Below are 12,872 nucleotides of genomic sequence, written 5' to 3'. Positions count from 1 at the left end.
AGTGTCTTTCCTTCCCCTTTCTACTAACTTGGCTAGATTTCACTTAGAACAAAAAAATCTGTTTCTCTTACATTAAGGAGTTCTACTTTAGGAATGTGGTAAGAACTATAAAAACATATGTTTTTAAACTACATTATAGATCTCCAACTCTCTTGCCTAATCTTGACCTTGAGAATCCTTTGGCCATTGTAACCCACTGGACAAGAAAATTACAAAATGGCCCTCAGTTCCATGATTCATTTCCATTTTTTTAGGGTTAGGGATAGAGCTATGGAAAATGACAGTGGGAACTAAGAATCATACAGTTTCTAGCTCTTCTATAAGTTTTAACTATTAGTCCAGTGGAAGTCCTAAAGCTTATCCATAATAACACCAGAAGGCACCTTGGTAGAGCAGAACAAGTCTTGGTTCTGTTTCTTGAATCTAAAAATCCTCTTTCTGATAAGTATCCCCTAATTGGCCTCGGACAAGTAAATTAATGGGCAAGGACTTCAATTTCTTCATTTGTAAAAGTAAGGGGCTAAATAACCCATTGGTTTATGGTCTTTCTAAATTAAATAAAAAAGGCGTAAAGAAGCTAAAGCAAAAATGGAGAGCTCATTGGTTCTCTTCAAAGAGAGAATGAGCTGTTTGCTTCATATCCCCAAAGCAACAATCACTTTGTAGTTTCAGGATGACTTTCAAAACACCATCATGAAGATAAGTTATCAACATCTGTTGTGGCTGGAGCCTAAAATGCAGGATTCTTGGATGTAGTACAAATGTATATATTGACTTGAGTAAGAAAGTACACACAGGGGAGGATGGAAAAGACTGGAAAATAATGGTTCAAGATTAAAAATAAAGAAGACCAAAGCCAAAATTATATATCATTTAGAAACCTTATCATCTGTTTTTCATGAATACTTAATGGAAGAAAAAAATTGGAAGCTTCTGGACTTGGTAGACACAGAATATCATACAGAGATACACATCAGTGAAACAAGTTATCTCAGAGGGAAATAGTGACACTGGGCATCACTTCAGAATAAGCTGACTTTGTGCAGTCAGATGAATGACTAGGACAAAGATCAAAATATTAAAGAACAGATAAATGGTTAGAAAATACATGAATTAAAACAACTCTAAGACAACCTACTCAAGTAACAAGCACTCAAAAACAGTGGATAAAAGTAAGATTTTTGAATGACTATTACTATTTTTAAGAGAATTGTGTTCAAAGTGAAAACAATCATGACAGAAGTTAAAAGAGACCAGAAACTATCTCTGTCAGCAAACCCTCGATCTCACCAAATAATCATTAGTTAAGAGCAATCTTTGTTTAAAAGAGTTTAGGCGAGGGGCAGCTAGGTGGCATAGTGGATAGAGCACCAGCCCTGGAGTCAGGAGTACTGGAGTTCAAATCCGGCCTCAGACACTTAATAATTACCTAGCTGTGTGGCCTTGGGCAAGCTTCTTAATCCCAGTGCCTTGCAAAAAACAAACCCTAAAAATTAAATTGAAGTTAAAAAAAAGAGTCTAGACACATCTATAAGACACTGTGGAGGAAAATAGCACTGAAACTTATATGAGGACAGCCTTAAACAGAGGAAACAAAATCAAGTTTAAAGAAAACTTGGTGTAAGACCTATTTTAAGGTCAGCTTTTCCCAAGAGAATTTGAAATTTAAACTGGAATAGATTTGGTAATATTTCTCTCCCAATATATTCTCAGCATCTTCAATATTAGAATCACCACATTTGTGCTATGTGAGGAAGTAGAAATGGTGCTGGGGAGAATAGAATTGAAAAAGTTGGCTAGATCAGACCTAGGACAAAAAAGAAAAACTCCCAAGTAGCCAGTGATACAATTCGAAAAGGGTTGAAGAATCAGCACTGGATTTCTGGGTCTCTTAGGGGCAGAAATGAACTTCAAGAATGGAAAAAAAAGACCCAAGAAAAATATCAGCTACCAATCCATGTGCCCAAATATTTTTGTGTAAAAGTTTTATGAGTAGGGTCTATACAGATATCAAAGGTATTCTTATTGAAAATGAGATAGGCAAACTAAGGCATTTTCTACAGCAGACAATTCAACCTACCAATAGATTCAGCCTGTGTTGGTCAGGCTGGATATGCAAAGAGTGAAAAAAATGACCTCTTCCATCAATAAGGTTCCTTTCTAATGGGGAACTTGTAGGTTCATCCAACAATGCAAAATCATGTGCAACTCTATGAGATAAATATATAATGGATATCAATAGCCTGAAATCTGTTTCCAACAGTGACCTGCGTTTGCACTCAGGAGTGTGATAAGGGGCACCATGACTGGAATGGAGATTGGGGACAGGGTGCAGGTCTGTTAAAGAGCAATCAAGAATCATGGTTGCCCTTGCCCTGACAATTGCAAAGAGATTCTGCGGAGGATTTTCAGGATGATAAGGAAAAAACAAAAAGACTGCAAAGGCATATGTATTCTTCATGAGTGAAGGAAGTATTCATATCAGAAAATATTTTTTATAGTTTTTGTAGGAAGTTTTAATTTTCTCAGTTTGCTGGCATAAGAAGGAAAATGCCAAGTAAATTTTCTCCAATACGTATTTATTTGAAGTTGATAAATAGTTGAATCTTTCTGACTCATAGTGGTCAAGATGAGCTTCAGTGTAAAATAATAGGATAAAAATCATCTGTAAACTTTGCCATGATGCTTTGTGTAGAGTTGTATAGAATTCCATTCTAATAATATAAGATTTAAGGAAAGTCACTCAACCATGGCCATGAATATGGTTCTACCCAGGGGAACCCCACAGGCTTCCTGACAAGTATTGTGGAGACAATAGTTCCTGAGATTGGCAATGGTGTATTCTTATCTTGTCCCTTAGGATCCCACAAGCCTTTTGGCTTTGCTCACCAGTTTGGCCTCCTTGGGTTCCTTGTTGTGTTTGGATGATGCAGTTGTCACAGCAGAAATAGGAGATGGTTCCATGGTGGAAATAGCAGTTAGAGGCTTGTTCCTCTTGCTCCAATCTACCTAATCATTATTTGATGGAGTACCATGATAAGCTGTTTTTTCCCTATTCCATTGGTATATTCATGCTCAGTGGATGGAGCCCTGTGCTTAAAGTCAGGAAGACCTGAGTTCAAATCCAGTCTTGGACACTTCTTAGCTGTGTGTCCCTGGGTGGATCACTTAATTATCCTTTGCCTCCATTTCCTCTTCTGTAAAATGAGGATGGTATTGCCCTCCCAAGTTTGTGATGAGGACCAAATAAGATTTGTAAAACCCTTAGCATGGTCCTGTCACAATATAAATACTATGTAAAAGTTATTATCATTACTATTATTATTTTTATTACCACAGAGAAGATGAGCTATTAGTGACCTGTCTTCAAGAGCAATATATGGGAAAGTGTCTGGTGTGAAAGGAGCATAAGCTAGCCATCCCTCACTGCAATGAAGCAGTTACCTTTGGCATGCTCAGTCATTGCACTGGAGAAAAAGCAGAGTTGGGCCACTTTGTTCAGATTGAAAACTGCTGAGATCCATTGCCCCTAGAAACAACATTCCATACCCCCAACTCTCCTTGAGGAAAATCCGCATTTTGAGTCTGCAGCAAATTAAACCCTAAGAAAACTGAGGGAAAGAACTTTGAAGATCAAACTCTCTAGCCCAGAAGTGAATTAGAAGGAGTGAAAGGATGATCCCATTTCAATAATCCTTTTGGAACAAAATGTGTGAAGGTTTGGGTGTCTTCTTTAAGTCTGTACTTGCAACTAGCAAAAATCATTAACAGATTAGGTCTTTTATAAACACAGCTCATTGGCATGTGTCAATGGCTACTAGAGAGAGGGGGTGGTGGTAGATAGTCCAAACAGCACCCGGCTTGGCCATCCAGACACTTGGCTCCACACTTCTGAACTGTCCCTTTACTCCCCACAATCTGAACTTCCTCATTCCATAATGTTTTCCCCAAGAACCTTTTCAGCTTTCACATTCTGGGAGATAGGGAGATGGACTGAGATAGTGAAACTGAGCAGCTTAGTTGGCTTCAGACTGGAAGGTGGTGCTTGGCCATTAACAGGTCATTGTGGATTTGATTTCCTTGGATTTAAAACTGGAAGGAACTTTAGTCTAAGCCCTTCAATTCAGAAATGGGAAGTTGGGACCAAAGAGAGGTCAATTTACTTGCCCAAGAGTTCAGACTCCTCTCATTCCAGATCCAGTATTTTTGCAACCATCTCACACACACCACTCAGTTCCAATGGGAACTTTAGACATTTTTGTGAACTTTGGCACAAACTCCTACACTCCTATAACTTTCTCTGGGATGACTTCAGGGGGCATTGTGTCACAATGGATAATATGCTGGTCTGAGACTTGAGGAATCTGAATTTGAATCCTCCTTCTGTCACTTGGCAGGTTATTCCACCTCACTCAGCCTTGGTTTCCCTATCTGTAAAGTGAAGATAAAGACTATGCTGACTTTCTTGAGATGACATAGCAAAGTGTTTTGCAAACTTTAAGACAAATAGGTAAACTTGAATGGTAATGATGATTTCCTTTCATGCTTTTTTCTTTTTGTGCTTTGTTCTCTAAAATACATCCATGTCAGTCTGCCACCTGGACAGCACTGATTGAATTAAGTTGAACCATGGACAGCCAGATTCTCATAAAAATGTACTGGGAAAAATCTCATCCCCAATTCAGGACATTTTTGTTCTTGCTTTCTTTGGCTATTCTCCAGATTCCTTTTGCATAAAATTCAAACTGTTTTTACTCTTACATTCAGAATCTTCTGCCACTAAATGAAATCACAAATCATGTCATTTAATATCATTTTGTTCCAAGTACTTAGCCAAAATTCCTTTTTAGCCCAGAGTAACTGCATTTAGATACTGTCCCTCGACTCTACCTCTAAGTCATTCTTTCTACTATTTCTGTCTTTTAATCTACTTAGATCCATCTTCTATGATTCTATCCCGAGACAGTCACTTAATTGTTGTGTCTCAGTTTCGCCTTTTATGAAATGAGTGGATTGGACTCAACTTTTAGAGTCCCTTTTAGTCCTAAGCCTATGATACTCCTCTCAATGAAGAACTTATTGTGTTGGGGCCCGTCAGTATTAAAATTGATGAGTGGATCTGTGTGCATTCAACAAGAAGAGACTTACTCAAATCTTGGACTCAAAAGCAGGAGGGACAGTGAATTGTGTTTGCCATTAAAAGGTCTGGAGATTTACTCTGTTTCCCTGAACCATCTCTTTCAAGTGATCATTTTCTTCACTTGAAAGTGTAGCAGGTGTCAATTAAGACCTTAACCAGGAGAATTGCAGGTTGATAAGGTGATGAAAGACAAGTCACTGCACACCAAGAAGAGAGAATTGAAACAATCATCCATGTAATTGGGGGGGGGGATACCTCCATGACCAGAAAGCCAGAGAGACTGGGTCCTAACCTGATTTTTTTCTGATGCACAAAATGATCCATGGTTGTCAAATTTAAAAATCCAACAAACCATCATTCTCTAGAACAGGGATTCTTAACCTGGGGCTGTAAATGTAGAGAGGAAAATAATTACATCTTTATTTTTATTTACCTCTAGATAAAATAGAGCATTCTCTTCAATTATTTAAAAAAGATGATTTTAAGGAGGAGTCCATAGACTTCACCAGACTGCCAGAAAGGTCCATGACACAAATATATGCCAAAGGTTAAGCACCCTCATGACAAAGGGATGGTGTTTTATTTATCGTAGCTATCAAATTTCTAAAGTCATATTCTAAACAAATGGCTATTTCTGTGTATATAGGCATAAGTTTAATCAACCAAGTTTCTATTAGGGATAACCAAATTCAAATACTTTAAAGACAAACATTTAATAAACAGTACTTACACATCCCTACATCAGCAGATCTGTGTTTTCATCAGGGCAGATACTCCCTCCCTCAGTGCAAATGGCAGCCCATCCACACCTGAAGCCTACTCTGCAGGTCATCCATTTTCACCTTGTAGTCCTTCACAGAGCATCTGCCTAGCGTGCTAGAGGCCATCTGTTACTCCTCACCCTTGCTTTATAATTGGCCCATTTCCTTTGGCAATCATACACTTCCACGGCATTATCTCTCAGAACTTTAGTCTTCTTTAGGGATATTTTATAGCCTACTAAGGCCTACCAAGGACTTAAACACCACTCTTAGGGTCAACCATAATGTTGGGCCTTCCAATCATAGAACATCACCAGGAAACAATGGTTCAGCTTTTAAGAACATTTGTATACATTCACTTATCATGCAGAATAAGAACATTGAAAAACACATATGATTTTCCTAATTTTATCCAACCCACAAACCAGAAGATGGAAGTTCCCATTCTGGCTATGATTTCTGCACCCAGAAGTGAAGTTATTCTCTCTTGGGAGGTCACAAAAGAGAATGACCACCTCCTTATTTCATCTGAAAAGTTAGATAGGTTCTTTGTTCTCTAAGCAACTTATGAGAGTTCTGTTATTGGCTATTTGTTCTAAACCGTTCCTAAAATTAGCCATATATCCAGTTGTTATCACTTCTTGGAGATAGTTAATTTAATCAATCAGTCAATCAATAAACATTTATTGCTGTCTATGGGATCCAAGAACAATGAAAAGAACAATCCCTATTCACAATTATCCTAGATTCTAATGGTGGGACATTTTGTATGTGTGTGTGTGTGTGTGTGTGTGTGTGTGTGTGTGTGTGTGTGTGTGTGTGTGTGTGTGTAGGGCTGGGGGAGGAAACAAGCAGCTGTGGGGTTCAGGAAAAGCTTCAGGCAGATGATGGTGCTGAGGCACCATCTTTTTTAAAAAATTTTATTTATTTAAGACAGTGGGATTAAGTGCCCTGCCCAAGGTCACACAGCTATGTAATTATTAAGTGTCTGAGTTTGAATTTGAACTCAGGTCCTCCTGACTCCAGGGCCAGTGCTCTATCCATTTTGCCACCTAGCTGCTCCCTGAGGCTCCATCTTGAAGGAAAGAAGGACCTTCCAGGAATGGAGAATGACCAGAACAGAGTCACAGATCAGGGGCTGGAGTGTGTAAGTGAGAATTAAGAGGTCAGTCTGCCTGAGCCTCAGAGTTTGGGCAAGTGAGTAAGATTCAAGGATCCTGGAAAGATTGGGGGGACCAGATTGTGATGACCTTTAAGTGCTAAACAGAGAAGTTTTTATATTTTATTGGAAAGACTGTTGGAATTAATTGAATAGGAGAATGACAATAATCATAATAATAGCAACTGGCATTTGAGAACATTTTCAGGTTTGCAAAGCATTTTTACAAATATCTTTTTTATCCTCACAACCACCATTTTACAGATGAAGTTACTGAGGCAAATAATAGTTAAGGGTATGAAGTTGGATTGGAACTCAGATTTTCCTGACTCCAGGTCCTGAACTCCATCCACTGTGCCACCCAGTGACTTAGGTCATGAACAGATCGACCTACTAAATGAAGTAACAGATTTATTTGCCTTTATTTACTTCTCAAATTTTAAGAGAGTAAAATTAATTTCTTTATATTAATACAATTAAAATGAATTAATTTGCCCCTTATTCCCATATGACAGAATTTGATAAGCGAATCAAAGCATTACCTAACATACGCCACTTATGCAGCACTCTCCTTTCAGGATTGAAGTTGATACTGGAAGGGTGTGGGCTATGCAGAAATAGGATTTATATATGTTTGGGGTTACATGAGGGCAAAACAGGATTTTTTCTCAGATAGCAGAACTTCAAGAGCAAATTTTCCCAGCTGCAGAATGGCTCAAAATAGATTAAATCTGACTGTCAAGAAGCCATTTGCAAGTATCCCTGGGACGATTTAGTATGTCTCCTATTTCATGGTGACTGGTTATGACTAGGGGTGGACTTCAGATTATCACCCTGTGGACAAGTGACCTGCCCACTCTGGTCTTACTTTCCCCATTTATAAAATTGAGGGGAATTGGGCCTAAATTCTGTAAATTGATTAAATCACATCATCTTACCTCTGTTTGCCTCAGTTTTCTTAACTTCAAATGAAGATAATAACAACACCTATTTCAAATGTTTGTAAAGTGTCTGGCACACAGCAGGAGCTTAATAAATGCTCACTTCCTTTCTTTCACCCCATCTATAGCAGAGGTTCTTAACCTTATCTGTATAATGTGATCCTAAGTCAATCTGGCAAAGCCCATGGACCCCTTCTCAGAATGATGTTAGGAAATCAATGATATTGATAGAACAGTTATCAAACATTAAAAAAAGCATCACCATTCAATTACCATTCAATCCCCTTTCCCCATTCTAGAAATAGAAAGTCTCTTCCAACTCTGAGGTTCTAAGTTCACGTTGATTGTCGTATTAGTCAAAAAAAATTCAAAATGGTAGAATTACATCAAACACTTGAACCACTATTGAGAGGCATGATGTGGTCAAGACAACCCCAGACTTGGAATGCCCAAACCTGAGTCAGAGTCCTAACCTGGGCCATTTCTAACTACATTAATTGCAGGGAAAACCTTCAATCTCTCTCTTTCCCTCTTCTAAAACTCTGTTTCTTTGTTGGTAAAATGAGGATGAAAAGCCTTGTGTGATTTATCTCACAGGGCAGTGGGAGAGCGGGCATTGACAACTACTGAGTCCTCCGGAAAAGGTGAACTATTCTCTAGTTCTCCACAGTTTCTCTCTAATCCATCCCTTTCTTTCTCTGGTCCTGCTGGTCCTGTATTGTACTCTGGTACAGTCCCTTATTATCCTTCACCTGAATTATTTTTATTCATGTTTTGGCCTCTTCTTTTCTCCCCACTCCAACTCCCACTTCAATTCATTCCTTAAAGTGCTTGCCATTAGAATAATTTTCCCACAAAAATCTTGATCTGCGGCTCCTCTGCTCAAAAATCTTCAGTGGCTTTCCATGATTATCGCATTTTGTCCAAACCATTCTGCCATGCCAGGCCCTCCACAGTCTGGGCTATGCCAGATTAGTTCCCTTCCCACACTTCCCCACTCTCACCACTATGGACCCATAGCTCTTACATGTATCTGTGTCTTTCCCTGCACTCTTCCATTTCCATTACTACCCCAAAAGAGGGAGGGTAGAAATGGGTATGTCTGTGTGAATGTGAAGTATATACCCAACATCTTAAATTCACTGAGGGCAACTAGGTTATGCTTCATTTTATTTCTTACACTCTTGGCTTTTAGTTTCCAGTTAACCATATTTATTTATTCTTACCCATCTAATGACCATCCTTGTTTGGCTGGGGCAGCAGAAGCACATAGGAATGGTCAAAAATAAAACTTGTTTGTCCTTAGAAACATCAATTTCTACATTGTATGTTTATGTTACATCCCCATCCAAATCATGATAATATTATTTCGTGGACTTAAATGCCTTGAGATTGATCAGCACTTTACATAATTTCAGCTGAGACTTAAAACAGACCTCTATGTATTATCATCCCCATTTTACAGATGAGAAAACTGAGACTCAAAAGAGATTAGGGAGTTTAATGATAAAATACCCCACTTCTGCTTCCTCTTTGTGAGAAGAAATAAAGATTTCCAATTGTTTAAGTCCAATTGAAACATATCTACAGTTTGTGTTTGAGAGCAGGGACGTACATTTCACAATCCTCTAAACTTATGGTGTGATTGCTAAATGACTAAGACTCTGTGACTAGTAAATACAATGGTTTTAAGCCAGATGGAGGCTCTATCTCCAAGCCCAATGCTCTGTCCACTCCCCCACACTTCTTCTCAAATCTAGATTTTGACCCTCTGATCTTTTCTTATGAAACCAATGGTTCTATTCCCTCCACCTATGAACTCTTATCCATCAGTGGACACGTTTATAATTCATTACACTCCTCTCATGTTACAACTAGTGAATATTGAAAGGTTCAGGGAATGACAGGGAGGAAGTAGGCTTTGTATTGTTCTAGAGTCTTTTCTTTAAATGTCAGTTCGTGTAACCAGAGACCTTTATATGGTGAGTAAAATTCTGAAAGATTTTGAAATAATGTCAAAATTTGATGGATCTACCAGCTTCAGATAAACCAAAGTTGGTCTTATTAGTCATACTTTCAATGAGGAACTAAGAAAGTAAAAGTGATTAACATCCATGGCTTCTTTCTGTGCCTCCTTTCCTGATTGATGACCTCTGCTTCCACCCACTTTTTTTTGCATTAACATTTGAGTTAAAATAATCTGGGTTCTCTCTGGAGTAAAAACTGTATATGCATTGAGCAACACAAATCCTATCTAGAATTATGGCAGGAAGTTGCCAGATCAATTAAATTGTGTTCTTTCACAGCAAAACTTTCCCACTGTGGTTGCTCAGGCATGAGGGACAAAATCAAATTGATTTTGGGGAAAAAAAAGTCATTTCTACGTTGCTGCTGAAGACATTATTTTCCCATGGACTGTGTGTTCTTGAAACATTTATTATCATGAACTGTAGGGGTGATACCCAAAATAAATGGAAAAAGACTTGAATAGCAACCAGGCATCCTTGGTAACAAAGTCTTTGCTCTCTACTATGCTATCCTTGGAAAGGGTTAAAATGACAATGAAATAGAGCATTTCTAAGCTATAACTCTGAAGCTGAATAACTTTCTGTAACTCTATACCAAATTTTTTTGTTTACCTTAACAAAGATTCGTTGTGGTCATTTTTTAATTGTGACTTTCACTATTTTAAATCTAAAGTTCATTTGACTTTAGGGTTAAATAATAAAAAACCACCACATTTCTAAGGGGGCTGTAGATTAAGCAAAGCACTTTCTTTGCAATAGCCTTGTTAAGTAGGGAATACAAGTATTATCCTCATTATAATGAGGAGGAAACTGAAGCTACAGAAAGTGAAGTGATTTGTCCAGGGTCATACAACTAGCAAGTTTCAAAGGTAGGATTTGAAGTCATCTAGGGTAAATCTTCCCCACCCTACCCCCCAACCTCAGGTCATCTAATAACAGCTTCTTCATTTTATTGATGAGAAAATAGACCTTTGGGTACCATGCTCAAAGATGCTCAAAGTCTCTCCCCTTCTTAGTGGCAGAACAGGGTTCGAAGGCAAGCCTTATGTTCCCAAGCAAAAACTACCCCACTGTCTGCTGCCTCCTCTTTGTGATTAAGATATGAAGATTTCCAATTGTTGTTCAAGTCAAAATTTGAAACACATCTCCAGTTTGTGTTTGAGATCAGTGAACTCCATTTCACAATCCCCTAATCTCATTATCTAATTGCCAAATGAAAGGCAATCCTCTCCAAAGTTTGACACCTCTCCTTAAAATAGTTCTCCAGAACATAAAAAATGGAGAAAGTGATGCAATGAGAAACTGGTTATTAAACTGTCAGTGCAGGAATAGAATAGCTGACCCATATGGTGCCCATTCATTAAAACTTGGACCTTAGAATGGCTTTAATGGTAGCATGTATTAGTTTTTCAGAATTTTTTTTTATCAATTCCCTTTCCCGTCTCCATTGTATATTACTCCCAATAATTCTAGCAGCATGATGTAACTGTGAATTCTACCTTATTTGCAAACTGCTTGTTTCTTTTATTGGAGAAATACTGACTGTACACAATGAAAAATGACTTATCTTTTTGGCCAGGGCCAGCCAGGGGACTCCGACCGACTAGAACACAGGAATCCGAAACGGAGTCAGTAACTTGTTGCATTTTGCAAAACAAGTTTAAAATCGATTTTTCTTCTTAGAAGATCTTTACTTAAAATTAGATATTCAAGAGCTGAATCTGCAAGAACAAAGAAGTTGGAAGGTCTTGGAGTCATCTACCACACTACAGGTTCCTAATATAATCGTCATTATTGTGAGCATTCTCAGCTAGTCATCATGGTCTGTATAGCAAGATAAAATAAAATTCTAACTCACCTAGTCTCCCCGCCTTGCTGGTGTTTGGGGCTCTATTTGCCATTCTGTCTTTCTCAGGGTGTAGGGACACCATAGGGAGATCAGAGAAAGGCAAAGTGAAGGGGGATGCCATGCCATGGAGCTAGCCCTGAATCTCACCCCTCCAGAGTGAGAATTGTGTTGCTGCTCACATTAACTTGGTTTCAGGAGCACACGCTGAGCATCCAGGAGAAGAAAATTAAATTTAGGTACCTTCAAAAATCCAGTAGTTCATCATCACAGAATGGTAAAGGTGTGTGGGACCCCACAGACCAGCTGATGCAAACCATACTTGGAACAATAATGGTGTCTTCTATCATTTGTGATTCAATAAACACTTAAGTGACTACTGTGAGGTAGGCACTAAATGAATGGTTGGATGGATGAATGGATGGATGAATGAATGAATAAATGAAGCATTTATTAAGCTCTTACTGTGTGCAAATCTTTGTGCCATGTGATAGAGATACACCTAAGAAAAGTCTGACAGTTCCCACTCTCGAGGATCTCACATCCTAATGGGGGAGATGATAGGCATTATCCAGTTATCTGGGTCCTTAGGGGGCTAGAGTCCAACACACCCCAACACCAAAGGGGAACCTCAATACCATGGAGGACAGACAAAAATGGAACAATCTCTATCCTCATGGAACTTGTGCTCTCCCAGGGAGATGGGAGGAGGAGGATTTAACAAATTCTCAGAAGAGGGAACACAAAATTTCAAGAGGGCAACTGCAGGAAGAAGTAGACAAATGATGCAGCAAGTATCATCTAAAGGAAAGGAAGCATTCCAGAGTGAGAAGTGAGGAGGGAATGCCCTGGAAATGTGGGAGAGGCCGTCATTCAAAAACAAAGGGACAAGAGAGAGAATATCAAAGAGGTCACTTTGACCTGGACTGTAGATAATGGGAAGGAAGAGGAAATAAGTCTGCAAAGAGAGAAAGGGCCAGATTGTGGAAATCTTAATA

The sequence above is a fragment of the Macrotis lagotis genome, chromosome 7, assembly GCF_037893015.1.
Source record: "Macrotis lagotis isolate mMagLag1 chromosome 7, bilby.v1.9.chrom.fasta, whole genome shotgun sequence".
Taxonomy (NCBI): Eukaryota; Metazoa; Chordata; class Mammalia; order Peramelemorphia; family Peramelidae; genus Macrotis; species Macrotis lagotis.
This window is presented reverse-complemented; position numbering follows the sequence as displayed.